Here is a 15,865-nt window from a genome sequence, read left to right on the forward strand (position 1 = left end):
TGGAAATCACAAGCCCATGAGCCCACAGATGGTAACAGTGGATCTGAGATCCCCACCCATGGGCAGTCACCACTGCACTTTCACAGCCCCGAGGGTGGCTGTGCTGTGGGCTGCGTAGGAGGGGCAGGCTCACCAGTGAGTCACGCCACTCTTGCCTCGAGCTGGCATAGGGGATCAGCGACTGAACACTGGATCTCCCTACTCACCACAGCCATGTCATGGGAATATTACTGCATGCTGTTACAACTAATTTGGAATGTTGTTGTTTATGTTGTAATTAAACATACCTAATCACAGAACGTATGGGAAGGCCGGTGATAGGTGGCCCTTCTCAGCCCACGCTTGCACGGGGGGTCAAGCCCCATCACCTGCAGTGCTTCCACCCGAAGGTGGCACAGGGCCAATGGAGGAGGGGAGCCCGGGCTGGGCACCGGACCTGCTGATGCCAAGTGCAATCGCCAGCTGAGGAGGGACAGGTGGGTCCGCTGGGACTGGCCTTCCCATACGTTCTGTGATTAGGTATGTTTAATTACAACATAAACAACAGCATTCCAAATTAGTTGTAACAGCATGCAGTAATATTCCCATTAACCCAACACACCATGGTTCCAACAGTTGAACAGCAAGCATAACACATGCATATATTGAACGACAGTGGACATTCCAACAGCATGCAGGGATGATTGGTGGCAACAGGCCACCAAGATTGTGGTGTTTGAACAGGGCACATGCATGAAAGTAAATGCAGATATTTATAGAACAATAGGACATATGTCCCAACAAATGTTTTGAGATTAGACATACCCATTGAGGCGTGGAATTGCATTGTTTATGCACATACAGTAGGGTGTAGAAAGAAACCTCCATTAACATCTTATAAGTACTTTTAGTCTACACTACATTCCTATTGACTGCAGGTGTATATCCCCTACATGTATTATTACACTAGGCAACATGCATTAGGTTGTGTAATGGGTTTGGCTAGTTCATTATATACCTGACCTATATCTGACATACTAACTGTCCAAGATGCAGATGTTACTGCTACATAGATATTTATTTTATTTATATTTATATATCTGCATATCCGGATGTGTTCATGTGACATTTTCAGTTAAATTTCTACAGAACCCTACATTTCATGTAGCACACTCACATTTCTGGGGAACACATTAACAAGCTACTCGTGTGCCAGATTTAACTATGCATGCCAGCCATTAACCAACTGTTGAGGACTGTATATATGCTTCACAGCTACTGGCACTTCCATCATCCACTTTATATGGGACTGCCCAACTGTGGGTTGACAGCACTTAATACAACAGCACTATTTATATAATGCAAGGGTACAACAACATTTCAAAGTAAGTGACACAGACACACTCCAAGTATTATACCTTTATTAATTACATTACACTTTTCTATAGACTCTCTCCTTTATTTGATATTACAGTGCATACGGAAGACATATTCAAGACATATTATACCTTTATTAATAGGTTACAACACTCTTTTTCAGGCTCACTCACTTATTTTATATGACAGTACATGCAGAGATATTATTCTGGACTTATTTTACCTTTATTAATGGGTTACTACACTCTTTTTCTGGCTCTCTGACTTATTTTATATAACAGTACATGCAGAGGAATTATTCAGGGCATTTTATGGCTGTATTATTGGGCTACAACACTTTTTTTCAGGCTCTATCACCTATTTTATATAAGAATACATGCAGAATAATTACTAACCTGCCTGCTGGTGCAGCCTTAGCAGCCTATCTGCATAGGCTTGCTGATTCGCAGCATGGACACCTGCAGCTGTGAAATAAATGAAGGGATATTGAGACATACCTATCCTTTATATAGAATAAATTAGCATGTGTTACATACTGCATTCCATCGCTACCTACTCAGTAGTGGGGCATCTTGCATGTCACGGGCCTCCTGTATCCATTGATTCAGTAGGTCCTGCTTCCGTCTCTTCAGGTCTGCATGGTGGTGATGGACCTGCTCACCAGTCCAAGGGATGCCTGTGGCACTGGTGAGATAATGAGCTAACCGGTTCCAAGCCTCTGTTTTGTACTCCGTCCCTTGGAACTGGCCCTGCAGGAGTCCTGACTCATGACAGTGGACAAGGAGCCAAACCATGTATTTTGACTCCTCAATGCCCCAGCGTTGCGCTCGAAAGCTAGTACCCTCTCCAGCACCAGCCATTCTAACTGCAGGTAGGAGCTACAATCAGTTATGGAGAGTATTCCCACCTATGGAGCTTAAATATGCCGCATTTCCCGCACTTTTTTGTGATTGGCCATTTTTGAAAATTCTCGGCTGACTGCATACCTGCTTAGCAATGGTTAATCTACCATTTATAAGTATATGTATGTTAACAGTGGCTGTTTATCCTAAGCTGTCATGGCTTAGTGGTTCAGTACTTTGATTATGGTGCACAGTGTCCTGGGTTCGAACCTTGTCATTACGTTTTATTTTACTACTGTCCAGACAGGCTACGGGGTGTGGCTGTGTTTAGGCAACTTTGCTCTACGTTGCTCCACGTTGCCCTATGGTGCGCTGACTGGCGCAGTGTGCACCTCCGCTCAAACCGCTAAGTAAAGTGCTGCTTAGCTATGGGTAACTATATTGCACTGAGTAAAGCGCTGCTTAACTATGGGCAACTATATTGTGCTGGGTAAAGCGCTGCTTAACTATGGGCAACTATACTGAGCTGGGTAAAGCGCTATTTAGCTATGGGCAACTATATTGCGCTGGGTAAAGCACTGCTTAACTACGGACAATTATATGTCAGGATCCTTCTTATATTTATAAATATACATTTTGTTCACTGATACATAGGCCATTTAAATGTTTCTCAGTAAAATTTTATTCATCTATGTCAGGAATTATTTCATATACTAATTTAAAACATAAAATAGAAAGGGGAGTGGTGGGACTCGAATCGTACCTGCCTCCTCTTTGTGCGAAGGCTCTACCACTACGCTATTGGGCTTAGTTTGCATAAACATTCCTTATTATGCTCTTCAATGTCGAAATTGCTAACTGCAGCTAAGCAATGGGCACACCCGCGCAAACACGCGCAAATACGGGCAGCTATATCGGGAATTAGAAAAATAAATTAAAAGTTTTACATTTTATAACTTTACTGGGGGTTTACAATGTGAGGGAGTGTAGTGTTGGGTATGTAGACATTTGAGCGGACTCGCTCATGTGTGTTGACATTTCACAATTCAGACACTTGCAGGGGCATGGACCTTTGGACTGCTCGGCAGTCAGACACGCCCCCTGCCTTCCAGCACAGTCCATGTTAGACTTGGAGTGGAGTCAGCGTGCCCTCATGAATATGCATGGCACGCTGACATCATACCGTTCAACTGCAGTTTCCGAGTAAGACTTATTAAGTCTTACACGGAGGATTCGTGAATCCGGGGGATAGTCTTTTTTTGTCACCTTCTTCTCCTGCCTTCCCATCATTTGGCTCATGTCTTACTCTTCTGTAAATCCCATACCCAACAATTATACACACTGCAGCAATGTTTTTCTTTGTACATTATTTTCACCATAGAAATATTATTCTGTATGATGTTATGACAGTGTACATGTATTCTTCTTACCTATCTTATTATTTATTTTACTGACTGAATTATTGTATCACATCTGTTTATGACTGTGATAATTTATGTTGCATAGTGTCTTAACTTATACTTTTCTGGATGCTTGCTTTGGTATTGATTAAAGGTTATTGTTTCTTTTTTTGTGTTCCACTGCATTATTGTTTTAACACTTTCTGTGAAGTGAATTGTCCACCTCTACCTCCCACTACTCAGCACATGCACCGTATGTTTCACTTCTCTGGGATTATGTTGCTCCTAGCTCAGACTGCAACAAGTATTTCTCTGCCACAGTGCTGAACTGGTAACATTCTGTTACAATTCTTAGTGATTGGAAGTTGCCACATATCACAGTATCTGCATTTTTTATGCTTACTAATATTTGTTTTCATGCTGTCTGACAATGATTCCACAGTTATTGACTCTAACTTTATTCATTAACAACAATTCATAAACCCAACAGCAGCAAGAGAAGCAAATGAAAACAGTACCTCTCTATTAGTCTTCATAATAATCCTGGTCTTATCTTCTGATATGGTAACTGGACCAGTATACAAAACTAGATAGTTAAGCCGGCCAGTTTTGGATCAAAAACCCTGTTGAACATTCAGCAACAGCAAATGAGTACCACGGACGTGTAAGCAGCTAACACTGAGCAACACATGAGGCACGAAGCTGATAATAATAACGGACTTGAAAGTGCTACAGGAGCAACACTACAGTAGGAACTTGCCTTGCACTTTACTGTAGTGTCTCTTAGGCAAATCTTTGGATCATGTAAGGCATACTGACCCTGTCACAGAATAGTATGGAGCCCTTGTGGGAGTGGGTCGCTATTGGGCCAGATTAAACCAAGTGGCCTAAAGCCAGCCCTGCTGTTCTATTTAATGGCCTTTGAGCTTTTGATCAGAAACAGCTATGCTGCATTAAAAGCATTGGTAAGAACACAGGAATTGAGCTGTCCTTCTAGTTTTAAACATATATTTGTGTCTTTTTCTCTTACTGCCCAGTACAAAGTATAAAAATGTAATAGACAAATGTAAGCACTAGAAAAAAAAAGTATAATTACCTGCTAGACCAGAGATGACAACTCAGTCCTCCCACAGCTGCCCATTAGTTGTTGGTTTGCTCTCTAGCCAATTATTTCTCCATTTAATTGCAGCCATGGAAAATTTTGGCTGAGAACTAACTAGTCTCTGGATCACTGAGCTATGGTATCTAGACTTAAGAATTTTGGCTGAAAAAAAAGGTAAATTTAAGATCAGAGTTAGAGTTGTGACATATAGGTCATATTTTAACTTCATGACACATGAAATACGTTAATTAAAGGTCAAAGCTGTTGCACATTTATAGCCACTGGATGATAACAAGCACTTATAACATTCCTGTGCATGTTTCACAGTGTTTCAAAGTTTATTCCAAATGGGGTCTGAATTGAATGTGTCTTTAATGAAATTATTAGATCAGGATGTGGAATGGCATTACAGTGAGAAACAAAAATGAGTTTTGAACTTCTTAGGCAATTAGCTAAGTAACAATGACATATTTTGGAATTAATAAACCAGATACATTTCAAAATGATGCCATTCAGAATGGTTGAGATGCAGTAATTCTGCAAGAAGTGAAACCAGTTGAATCCCATTCAAGAATAAGCAAGGAGGAAAGAATATATGCTCCGACTGATAAAAACATTTCATGCAATAGATGGTTTAAGAAGTTTTGTCAGTATATGTATGGAAACAAAGTTGCGTGGAGCGTGGCAAAGTGCTATTACAGAGTATTTTCAAGAATCTGTTACAGAAGCTGCCACAGAGGTTGCAATGATAGTTGCTGCATTATCAGAGCTACAGCTGTGAGCGAATTGTAAGAAATGATAATGGATTTGCATAGAGGATGATGAAATAGAAGTTACCTTAGTTATGTCACTACTACCCATATTAGGAAAGAAACAGATTCAGAGATGTATTAAAGGAGATCCATGGATGAGAAAGTGCTAAATGGAATTTCCATAAATAGAGGATTAGTCAGAACAAATGAAAAAAAAAAGAAAACTTCCTGAAGAAATTATGTCTTACTTGTCATTTAAAGAGAAGATAAGTTTAAAGAAAGCATTAACTTGATAAATCCACACTGGATGAGAGTAGAGGTGTTGGATGCAACAAAATCTTGTGGCAATAGCCTAGTTTAAAGAAAAAAGCACATGATGTTTCTATTATTTAGTTACTTATTTACTTATCATAAGACATGGAAATACAGATAAAAACCATAATTCAGTCCTGAGCTGTGTGTAACCCATATGAAATTAATAATCTAAAGGACACAATGATGGCCTATTCAGTTCCAGGAATGACATGGTCCAAGATCTGGTACAGGTCTTTGCAGTACCAAGTGAATATCTCCTTAACATGTGAAGGCTTGAAGTTTTCTGGAGGAATGAAATTATTATAAGCTACCATAAGACACGGTAGTAATCTTTTCTAGATGAAGGATTGAGGGGTAACACCTTGTGTGCTTTTTTTATCAATTCATTATCTGAGCATCAGTAGACTTGTTTCTCAGAAATTAACTCCTCAAAGATGTTTTTTTTGGATTTATTTCAGAAGATTGCATTGTTGACTGGTTATATAGTTAATCTCATTAGCTTGATGAGCAGAAACATCAATGCATTATAAAAAGTTTTGTAATGGGAGTCCCGTTTTTCAACAAGGGTGCCTAGTCTCAGAGTTAGTAATCATAAGTAAGACGGTGTGAAGGAGTCCTTTTAGGGTAGCAGGGGGTTTACCACACTGCATTTTTAATGATAGTTGACCTAAGGAGGTTGAAAATTTAAAGGTTTAATGTTTTAGCGGTGGACCTTACAAACTAGACCCTAGTCTACATACTGGCCTTTGAGCTTTCAATCGGAAACAGCTACACTGAATTAAAAGCTTTAGACAGTACAGAGAAATTGAGTTTCTGATTTTAAATATATTTTGTGCCCTTTTCTTTTACTGCCCAGCACATAACATAAAAGGGTAAAAGTCACATGTAAGCATTAGAAAAAATATATAAATATATATTTGAATAGGGGTGACTAGACTGTTCTCCAGATAGCTGTACATTAGATGTTTTTGCAACTCTCTTGCTAGCTATTTCTCCATTTAATGTAAGCTATTGGATGACATCTAACTAATTTCACTACTTGCTGGACCACTGAGCTATGGTGTCTGGACTTGCATGTTTTGGCTACTTTACAGTTAGAAAATGGCAGATATGGGAGAGGCTGTGCACTCATATGCCATTCCTTAAAATATGCTATCCTTTTGATATGGCAGCAAGCTTCCTAATGGAATCGCATCCAGAAGTGATATACTGAAGGAAGCCATATATACATTTTGGCAGATCTGACAGGGTTCTCCACCCTGTTGATTACTCAGCTAATGGCATACACTACTTAACTGCACTAGGTTTTAATTTCAAAAGGATATATATCAGGTTTCAAGAGTTTCAACAGATGAGGATTCCCAGGGCATAGTATTTCTCCTGTTTTATTCTGATGAGGCTAATCTGATAAATGCATCCAGAGACTTCATGTTTGGTAGCATGGAGAGAAGACAGAGAAAGCATATACAATTTCTTCTAATATCATGATCATAAGGGAGTGGACTGTCCTGTCTGTAAGAAAGTGTAGGTCTAAGCACTGCATGTAACACATTAAATGCTGGGAGTATAAATATGGATGATTACATGAAAGTCCAGATGTGATGCACTACTTACCAGCTCTTACTGATGGATAAAAAAAAAACAAAGAAAGGGAAAGAAAAGAGAGCTAAAATGCAAAACAAACAAAAGGTCAAATAAACACTGCAGTTTCTTGCTAGTCTTTTAATTGCATTTCAAGAAAACATATCTATTAATGTATGGGAGTGTACATATTTCAAGACAGCTGACTGACACAAGGCAATTTTTTTAGTGCATACTTTAATATTCACACAAACTCTTTCCTGTGTTAAAGTCTACACACTGTCTATGCCCACATTGCCTTCTTCCCATTTGGATTCTCTTTATTGATCTAAGCTCAAAAAGACGTATTCTAGAGCTATTATTGGGAGGTAGGCAGATAGATAGATAGATAGATAGATAGATAGATAGATAGATAGATAGATAGACAGATGGATGTGTTACTATAACAGTAGGCATACATACAGAAAAATAAAGGCATTCTAATACTGCATTTCTACTGAAGGCAGAAAAGTGGATTTGTGTATATTTAAAATTGAAAATGTGAAAAATTAAATAAAGCTGTATATGGTTAAGACAGGCAACATTAAGAAAGAACATGCTCAAAGGTATCACATGAGGGGGCAGAAGTTAGGAAGGGCACATTCTTTTAGAAGTCATGTGAAGCTTGAGTACATAAATTCATTTTTATCATCTTCTCTGAATAATTAAGAATCAGGGCCAGCATTATGCACAGACTAAAAACATCCACCTAAGTCACCATTCTTCTTGGGGTGTTTTTCCATATTTACTTATTTTTTAAGCAATGAAGCATGTTGTTTCTTTGATCTGAAAAAATAAAGGTATAAATGTTCTGAGGTGCCACTGTTAAAAGAAAACATACCCATGGGGCAGGGGTCACCCTAGAGGTGAGGTGCTGTGTTAGACTTGACCATTCAAGTCATATTAGACTTGAATGTTTTGAGGTTTTTGCTCCACATGTAGGTAAAGCTAAAATCTTGCAACATTTAGCTGTAATGATGTGAACAGAGGAGCTGATGCTTCCATCATTGGTCAGGTGAGTATTTTTTGAACATGAATGCAGTGATCAACCAGATATTTTAGGCAATATAACATTTAACTTTTTTGCTGTATGATTAAGAAAAGCCAAAAATAATAAGGTATGGGATAGGGAACAAAGGCTTAATATCAGGGACAAAGTTTAATTATCACTCTAATTTACTTAAAAATTACAGCAATCATAGGATTTATGCAATGATGTGCATTTTCTGAAAAATATTAAACTTAAATGTATGGCATTATTGACCGATGGTAATTCTTGGTGATTTAACAGGAAATCAAAAATGTTACTATGATCATATTAAAATTACAGGAAAAATCAGTGAGATGTCTAAGGTAAGGTGGTCAGGTTTTGCATGACATGCAGACCGTATAAATTCGTCTGTTTTATATATATATATATATATATATATATATATATATATATATATATATATATATGCGTATATATATATATATATATATATATATATATATATATATATATATATATGCGTATGTATATATGGTTCTGCTTCTGAATCTCGAAACACTGAAATATCAAATTTCAGTATCTTGAGATCAGCATACCAAAAGTGCAGTTGTTCGAAACTGCATATTGTCGAATCTGAGTTTGCCAAATCTGAAATAGTTGTGGTGAAATCTTTTCTTCATGGTATGCTGTTACTTATTGGTTTCTGGGTAGTAAACATGGTGGCTGATGTGTGGTTATGTTCAGAGATTCGGGTAAGTTTGTAGTTTGCAAGGGTTTTCAAGAAATGTGGATTGTTTTAGTTTTTTGGGAAGTTTTAGGAATAGGTTAGGGTAGGTAGTTGAGACTGCGTGTGTGTGTCTGTGTGTGTGTGTGTGTGTGTGTGTGTGTGTGTGTGTGTGTGTGTGTGTGTGTGTGTGTGTGTGTGTGTGTAAATGTTGGAAGTGGTGATTTTTGTACATGTAGTGTGTATGTTTCTCATTAGTATAAGCATGTTACTGTGCAATGGAAGCATGGGGCACATAACAGCAGGTTTGTTGTTTTTTCATGTTAGTGCAAGCTCAGAGTTGTTATATATAAGTAGTAGGGATGTGAGGAGCACAGCTCCCCACATGGGGTGCAGGAGTACTTGTCCCCCTGCTTAAATGTACATTAGTGTTACGTGTTTTGAATGTCTTTGATTTTGTGTTTTTATGTAGGGGAGGGATGGGTGTTTATTTGTAGTCTTTTATTTTCGATATATTGAATGTCGGTGTTGTCATTTTTCATTTATCTGGACGTTTGGTATTCTGGTCTCGAGATAGTAAAATTCAATATTTCAGTATTTCGAGCTTCAGACTTGGAACTATATATATATATATATATATGTATATATATATATATATATATATATATATATATATATATATATATACACACATATATGTATACATCATCTCAGATCTGCACAGGCAAAGTAGTTATAATTGCTAGGGCTTTCTGTGGAGGAAAATGACTAGCTACTGATGTTTGACCATTAGTCTGGCATTGTGATTTGTGTGAAATAATTTAGAATACTTTAATGTTTGCAAAATGTTTGTATGAAACATAGATAAAATACATTACATTAAAAGGTCATCTTTTTTGTGAAAAACTAGACAAATAAAATGTATACAGAAGTAGCTATAACTCCTAGGTGGAGTTTGTGGTTGCCTGAATGAAAGTAAATGATCTTATTTTCATTTGTTCGGTTTAAGCAGTCATTATCTGTCTTGCCCGGACTAGTGTACATTTCTATGAAGCAGAATGAGCCACTTATCAGGACATCTGATGTGCATAGGCAAAGTAAGTATAATTCCTGGGTCTGTCTGTGAAGGAAAATGACTATCTGACTGCTGGTGACTGCTGGTTATTCTGGCTTTCCACGACAAATGTGATTTGTGTGAAGCAACTTGGAATATTATAATGTATAGCAACTGCTTATGTTTAGCAAAAGTGAAGTACATTAGGTGGCCATCCTCTTCTATATACTCAAACATCTGAACTGCACACAGAGGCAGCTATAACTGCTTGGTTGGGGTTGCCTGAATGAAAGTAAATTAACCTATTGTCATTTGCTGAGTTTAGACAGTCATCTCTCCAAAAATAAGGCATAAAATGCATTACAAAATATCCAGACCTTCAGAGCTTCTGAGGACATGTGTTCACTATAACCCAAGGCTATATAAGTGGATTTTGACATGGGCTTTGTATTCATCTCTGCCCAGAACCCACTTAGTCTAGCACAGTAAATGCTTAAAGGTATACACAGAAGATTGCTGAAGTTTGGGAGGGGTGGCTGTGAAAATTTTTTTTTTTCATTTTTTCATTCCAAACCTCAGAGGTGTGCACAGCTCACTATGTCTTGTGTTGGGCTAGGAACAGTGTGGTCATTATTTATTTAACTTTCCTCACAGACTTCAGAGGTGTTCACAAAGGCTCACTATACCTTGTATAGGAGTAGCATACTGTCTAGGATTATCAAGTTGTAAACATTACTGTAGTCATATTTTTTTCACATTCCTCATACTAAAATATCAGAAGCATATACAGTTGGCTGCCATTTAGGAATGGGTAAGAAGATATGCTGTTTGTATGTGTCTGACAACAGCAGATTGAAATATGTTATGTTTTATTTGTCTTTTCAGTTTCATTTCAGTCTGATATCAGATGGGAATATGGACAATGGCTGTCTTTTGCCAGCCGGGGGTGAGGAGGCATGCTGTATATACATATGAAAGCAGCAACTTGAAATATATGTCTCTAGCCATTTTTGCCTTAATTATCCCCCCAGTCTAAAACAAGAAGGGGATATACAGAAGGCAACTATTTTTTTGAGGGAGTAGGGAGGCAGGTACCATATCCAGATATAATTTATGTATCTTTAAAATAATTTGTCTCCTGGATTTATTATAAACTTTTATTTGTCAGCTATGAGTATTAAGCACCACATGCAGCTTGTTTCTTCCTTGAAATAACAAAGTAAGACTCCATATTCTTAATTTTTATTTAGGTCATCATTGGATCAAAAAGCTGGAAAAAAGCTCTAAAATATATCTTGAAGCATCTATGATGCCATGGCTTGACCACACTGTTTAATTTAGTTATTTTCTCCCCTGTTATTATAGTGTAGTCCTGATCAGTTTGGGTGTGTTGAATGGCTGCAGGAAAAGCAAAGATGAAGAATAAGACTGAATTTCTTTCTTTAATTGTGATTTTCATTTGTATAACTGGTGGATGAAAAGGCTGTTTTAAAAAAACTCTAAAATGTATTCTTACCATCTGTAACCCCCATGGCTTCTGGGGGTCACTTGAACCCCAGGCCTCTGGCTTAATGCCGTTACTGCATCCACAGTTATTACAGTGCAGTCTTGGTCAGTTATGGTGCTAAACGTATGCGGGGAAAAAGAAGAGTTGAAGAATAAGGCTGAATTTTTTTCCTTAATCGTGACTTTTGTTCAGGTAATCGTTGCGTGAAAAGGTTGTTCAAAAAAATTCTCAAAAACAGTAAATAAGGCAGTAAGAATGCTCCAAAAGTCCAAGCAAGGTAATTTATTACACACAGAGTACCACAAATGAATAAATACAACGCTTTAACTTTATCACTGCATTATTTGTTCTATGTTGAACTTCATCAGATTAAAAAAGTTAACTATGCCACAAATTCTTATATACACTCCCAAAAAGGAACCAACCAATCAAATTTCCTATCCAATTAACATTATTTAAAAACTTTCAACAACTTTATACTAAATGCAGTGTCAAATATTTTTACAATATCTAAAACATGTCATAATAAATCTCAAAGAAAAAAGAAAAAAAAAAATATATATATATATATATATATATATATATATATATATATATATATATATAAATATATATATATATATATATAAAATTTTGGAGCATTCTTAGTGCCTAATTTACTGTTTTTGAGATTGGCTGGAGCTTTCACTCTCTTTGGGCACTCACTTTGGCTTAATATTTTTTGTTTTGTTCAAAAAAATTCTAAAATGCACCTCAGAGTATCTAGAACCCCCATAGCTTCTGGGGGCATTTCAGCCTCCAGACTTCCAGCCTAGTGTAGTTATTGCTTCTAAGGTTATCAGAGTGCATTCTTTACTAATGAAGATGTGTCAAATGAATGAATGAGTGGATGAATGCAGGTAAAAATGAAGAATAAGATAAACTGCTGTAGGCTCTATCCAGAGTATCGACCAGGAGAAGGTTATAGCAAGTGCACTGAACCCATTTGCATCTAGGTTAATGCCACTTCTGAGGAAGCAGTTTAGGACTAGTGATACTCTTTGCTTCTGGCAAAAGAAGGGACAAAGCATCACTGATTCCTGTCTGTGCGCAGCTGTGTTGAGACCAGAACTATCTCCAATACCAGATAGGTAGCACGTCCAGTAAACAACTCAAAAACATATTGGCACTACTCACCTTTCAGCGCTCTTTAGTAAGCAGTGGTAACCATGGATTTATATTTTCTAGCTAACACTGTAGCCAGCTCAGTTTAATGGGTATCCTAAGATAATGTAGCAATTGTCTTATGTTTACTGCAAACCACCTACTACTGAAAACTGATACAGTATATGACTGATGCAGTTATACAATGTTATTAGAGGCAAAGCTCTCAAATAAATCCACTACAAATGGCAAACAGTTTGTCAGTAAAACACAATACACACTATATCTACTACACACAATACAAAGTAAACACTTAGACCTACAAATGTTGAGGGTCGTAAAAGTGACATATATAAACCACAAAGGCCTCCTAAAGGTAACTTCAGAAGCTAGTGCTCATAGCCACCTCACGCAAGCACTCAGTTCAGGCAGCACCCACTATGAAACATGCATTTAAGACTCGCAGAGTCCCAACTCAAAAGCCCATAAGGCAAACCCCCATACAATCCAACATCTTATTTGTAGGTGCCTCCATAATGAGACACACTTATGCATCGCTCATCAGACTGTGTAAGAAGAGGGTCATAGTTAGCTGCCTATTGGGTGCCATGAGTCAACATATCATGCATGCACTCACATTTTTGCACCACAGATACACATGATACAGTCATAGTACATGTGGGAATAAACTACTTGAGACATATCAGCTCAGACTATATGAAGACATGCACAGTGGAGCTCTTGGAATGTATGACATAGCAGGTATGAATCTAGCCTTCAGCAGCATTTTACCAGCACTGTGAATGATACTGCAATGTGAACAAAAGATTACTGACTTCAACAGTTGGCTTAGATTCTGGTGGTGTCATTCAAGGGGGGTGGTAAATATATTGGCCTAGAAGTGGTAGTGGACAGTCCTAACTGCTATGCAAAGGAGGGCTTGTACCTATCCCCTCAAGGCATTCGTATATTGGCTAAAACATTGTCCACCCATTTAGTGCTTTTTGCAGGTAATGTCAGTTTTCAAAAGCTTCCAACTTAACAAAACAGAAACTGGATAATATAAAAGTATTGCTGCACTGCTGAAAACCTTAACAAAAATATCCACTCTATACAGGCACTGCTTACCCTGAAATGTATTGATATATGCATTGTCAGTGAGATGTAATTCAAGATCTTTGAGAACACCCCATCAGTACAGGGTTTCAACATCTACAATGCATTCAGACCAACACCACTAGACAAAGAGATTACAGGTGGCAGTGACTCTATATTCATAAAACAAAATTGCACCTCTAATCTTGTGAGACAGGATAATGACCTGAAACTCCTCCATGGCCAATTTATTAACAGCTCCTACTACTTACATCATTTATTGCAAGCTATAGGACTCTATTTATGTTCCTCCCTTGGTCCATGCCTCTTTCCTGACTAGTATGTTGTCCCTATGCATTAGGCCAAACACTATTCTCATTGGGGATTTCAACTACTCCTCCATCGATTGGTAGGCTTTCACGTCCCCTAACATGTAAGCCCAGAGATTCATAGGCTTCACAAATATAAACTGTCCTGACTACTTAGTCTGTACCCCAACTGCGGGAGGCAAAATCCTAGACTTGGTCCTTACTAATATAGGACAGCTCTGTTCTCCATGTGTTGTAACTACCTCTTTAGTCAAAAACTCCAAAATCCAAGATACAAAAAACTGAGAAATTAAAACAAAAACAACTGGCAACTTCACTGAAGACTGAATTCACAAAGTTAGACTGAATCCACAAAGTTTAATGAAGCGCTTTTCGTCCAAATACTTCTTTGAACTTCATCAGATACTAACATTTACAAAAATCAAGTTAAGTCATGTTTAACCATGATTAAAATCAGCTGGTCTCTCCATCTTAAAATTTAAAGGAACAGTAGTTAAAATAGCATTGTGAACATAATATGCATTTTCCTGTTCTTTGAAACTGCCGTATTTAACAAGCAAATGAATACATTTATCGCTGCAGCAACATGGTGAAAAATCATATACGCAAATTGTGTAAAAATGTACAGTCTCCTCATTTATCTAACCTTATATTATAAACATTTTCAAGTAAAAAATTAATAAGTAAAACATAATTTCTATAATGTTGTTACTACAGTATTTTATCTCATTAAGCTTTTCAGTTTTAAACAGCATGTGATAGAACACATGTCATTCAGTCCTGGAAAGTTATAAGCATTGAGACAAATTTGCCAGAACAATTCCAACTTTTCTAATAATAAGGTGAATGGAGCCCCTCTTGGATTACTGTCCACTTGATCAAGTATCCAGAATTTAAATGCATGTTCTGGATATTGTTCTGTATGCTTTGCTAAAGCATTGTCCAGTTTGTGTTTATTAATACAATATATATGTTCGTATAAGCGGTCTCTCATTCTACGCTTGGTTTTACCAATGTAGAATGAATCACAATTTTGACATTTAGCCACATATACGTTCATTTTGGAGTTGCAATTAACTTTTCTTCTGTTACTCAAATGTGTGTTGTTTATGTGCAGTGATGCACCTACATGAATGTATTTGCAATAGGGCCAACTACCACATTGTTTCATCCCTATTGCATATGATTGTATCCTGCACTCACCTTCAAATATATTCTTGAGTGTTCTTCCCTTCCTAGTAATGAATCTTGGTTCTGTACCCAATTTGTCCACTATTAGTTTGTCCTCTAACAGAATACTCCAATTTTTTATCAGTATGTTTTTTATGTGATGATAATCAAGGTTAAAAGTTGTAATATAGCTCATTGTGAAATCAGTTTGGTTTGTACCTGCCCAGTGATTGTGTCCCAGACCTGATTTTCCATATCAACCTGACTATCATTCATAGAATAGTTATTCAACCCAGTAGGGTGTTGTATACTCAGAATGGGTATGTACACACCATTAATTCTTTTCTCCACAACTTATTCTATTAGTTTGTCGATCAAAGTACTCTGGTATGCTCTTTTTGTGAATAATTTCTTCAAAAACTGGCACTCACAATGGAAGTCCTCATCTGCAGACACCATTCTGGC

The 15,865-nt window shown here is 37.4% G+C and overlaps 1 long non-coding RNA gene across 1 annotated transcript in view; it reads right to left on the reverse strand.

Annotated features, from left to right (window-relative positions):
- LOC122807247 overlaps window positions 1-15,865 on the reverse strand; it is a 304,108-nt gene that overhangs the window by 107,406 nt on the left and 180,837 nt on the right. Inside the window, exon 2 of the long non-coding RNA XR_006365607.1 lies at window positions 4,695-4,862. This is a non-coding gene — a long non-coding RNA (uncharacterized LOC122807247). The remainder of the gene's footprint in view (window positions 1-4,694; window positions 4,863-15,865) is intronic.

Source organism: Protopterus annectens, chromosome 7.part0 (genome assembly GCF_019279795.1).
Source record: "Protopterus annectens isolate FY-2018-M chromosome 7.part0, PAN1.0, whole genome shotgun sequence".
Taxonomy (NCBI): domain Eukaryota; kingdom Metazoa; phylum Chordata; order Ceratodontiformes; family Protopteridae; genus Protopterus; species Protopterus annectens.